At 35.4% G+C, this 2,734-nt stretch overlaps 1 pseudogene; it reads right to left on the bottom strand.

Moving 5' to 3' along the window:
• Window positions 1-1,114: 1,114 nt before the first annotated feature.
• On the bottom strand, window positions 1,115-1,233 carry LOC112481014 (annotated as a pseudogene).
• Between the last annotated feature and the right edge of the window lie 1,501 nt (window positions 1,234-2,734).

Below are 2,734 nucleotides of genomic sequence, written 5' to 3'. Positions count from 1 at the left end.
ATAAGGAGCTATAGTCAAAAGTGCTAGGGTTTTCCGAGTTATCAAAAAACTTACCTTTATTAAATAGGAGAAATTTTATTCTTAAAGAGCATCAGGGGGGTCTTTACTCCTTTTCCGATCCCAGACATTTAAAGCAGTTATTTTAAAAAATCAATATTTCTCAGTCTCTAGAGGTTTTGAAGTTTGAGAATCACTGTTTCAGTCACTGAAGCTGTTCAGGTGAATTAAGTGTAATTGATGCTAATTTCAGGAATGCATCACACATAGAAGGCAGTTTTGAGCATTTCTAGCCTCTCAGCCAACAGCCTCGAAACTATTTTAAGTCTTTTACTAGTCGAATATTAACATTGACCCCCATTAGCTCTCTTATTCTCATTTACAAGCTTTTAGTTTCCCCTCTTTCTCTTAGTTATGGATTTCTCAATTCTAGTTACGCCTTCTTCCCACAGCATATAACTTGAGTTTTTTTTCAGTCTCTTTATTTTCAGCCCTCTAGGTGCTGCCAATATAGATTAGTCATCTTCCAACATTCAGGTTTTATGAGATTATTCCTATGCTCAGTCATATAGATCTTATTGCTCTTCAACCTTATTTTATTTTTCTAATGCTTTATTTATATACAAACATTAATGCAACTCAATGCAAATGAAATCTACTTATAATCCTTTCATTTATCTAGTTATTTTTATTGGTTTTTGGTCCCTTCTAATCCTTATACATATGCCTATTTAATTTTTAAATATTCGTGACCAAAAAATAGATAGTTTGTATTTTGCTTCTGTGTATTTTCCATTTGGGGGCATGTCTTCATATCTATAGTTTTAATGATTAAAGTATTAGTTTATAGCTTTTTCTGATTATAAATATTTATTATAAAAATTGTTAAATATAAAAACATATTTATTCATTCAAAATATGTTTGAATGTCTGACTCCATAGCCTCTTCACCCAGTTAAGCACTATTAAGATTTGATTTATGAGAGTATGTGTATATGTGCGTAGATAAGAGAGAATTATTTTTATTTTATTTTTTTTTAGGTGAGGCAATCCTTGGTTGACCTCACAGATTGCAAGGAACTTGTCATCTTACAATCCCTTATTTTTTTTATTTTTACACCTACAGCACCTGGTCTTCCTAGGTGGTCTCCCATTCAAGCACTAACCAGGCCCGACCCTGCTTAGCTTCCGAGATCAGACAGGATCGGGCTTGTTCAGGGTGGTATGGCCATAGACTTAAGAGATAATTATTTTAAAGAAAACTTTTGTGTATAACAATTGTCTTAAGTGAAAACACAACAAAAGAAAGTCTTTCACTTGTAGCTATGTAGTCCAATACAGTAACCACTAGCTACATGTGGCTATTTAAGTTAAATAAAATTAAAAGTTCAGTTCCTCAGTCATAGTGGCCACAATTTAAGTGCTCAAAAACCACATGTGACTAGTGTCTACTGTATTGGGTATCATTATCAGACAGTTCTAACTCTCAGCATTCTAGGCTAGGGAGATATAGAACCAAGTTGATATGCTTCTTGCTGAGTTCCATGGCACTTCACTCTGTGCTGTAGCTGTGGAATTGAACAATGTAAGTGGACAATGAGTACCCCTGAGAACCTTTGAAGAAACGCATGTAAGAACTTACCTAGCTTTGGGATTTCTATCTAGATTTTGAAGTAAAAGAAAATTTTTTAAAAAATGGGAATAAGAGGGCCATGGGGAAGAAGATCTTAACTGCCAAGGCTATAGAATGAGAGAGATCTACAGTTCAAGTCTAATATTTCTGTACTTGCTGTATACCATCACTTGAATTGACGCTTCAGTGATTTTCTCTGTCAGTGGTAGCCAAAGAGTGCTTTTTATATAAGATTTTAACATTGGATTCATATGTAAATTTGTGATTATATCTTGGTCATTTAGAGTGGCTGTGAGGGATGTGGTGATGAGTGCAGCTTCCGAGATCAGACAGGATTTGAAGCGTGCACATGCACGCACGCACGCACACGCGCACACACACACACACACACTAAGATTTTCTTTCAGCTATGTCATAGCTATTTCAGGAAAACAAGTGTCTTACCACTTACAGCTTGTCCAGTGCCTGATCTGAAATTAGCTGTACTTTCTCCCCAGGGCATCCTCAGTCCCTTGCAGATCTCAAAAACAGTTATAAATCAAAACCCAGTGGTGCTGGTCAGATGTGCTGTTATATTAATTATAATGCAGGTCATAGCTGTGGATTCTGTATGCAGATGTGCATAGAATGCTTGCAGATGTGCACAAAGGAAAAACTGTTGAAAAGGCCTGACTCCATTGCCTTGGTGCTAGGCATATTTCTCACAGGCTAGTTACTGATAATGCTGACGGATTTATTTCATGACCTGGGCAGTGCAAGTATACAATAGAGATTTGAGTTAGTAGAAAAAAATATGTATATCCACTTTGGCCCTCACCTTCCGCCCCCTGAAAAACCCCCTACAACATACAGAGTGGGTTTATAAAATGGTTTGAAGTTTCAAATGGTGACTTAAAGGTAACTAATCAATGTTAAAAAATACATAGCGGTCCTGTACTCTAATAATGAAGTGTCAGAAAAAGAAGTGGAAAAAATAATTCCTTTTTCAATTACAACAAAAAGAATAAAATACCCAGGAATAAATTTAACAAAACGTATGAAGGAACTATATAATGAAAACTACAAGACCCTATTAAAAGAAATCGAAGAAGATACCAAGAAATG

This window comes from Pteropus alecto, unplaced genomic scaffold, assembly GCF_000325575.1.
Source record: "Pteropus alecto unplaced genomic scaffold, ASM32557v1 scaffold20, whole genome shotgun sequence".
In the NCBI taxonomy this organism is placed as follows: Eukaryota; Metazoa; Chordata; class Mammalia; order Chiroptera; family Pteropodidae; genus Pteropus; species Pteropus alecto.
The sequence above is the reverse complement of the archived record's forward strand: the minus strand, read 5'-3'. Positions and strand labels throughout refer to the sequence as shown.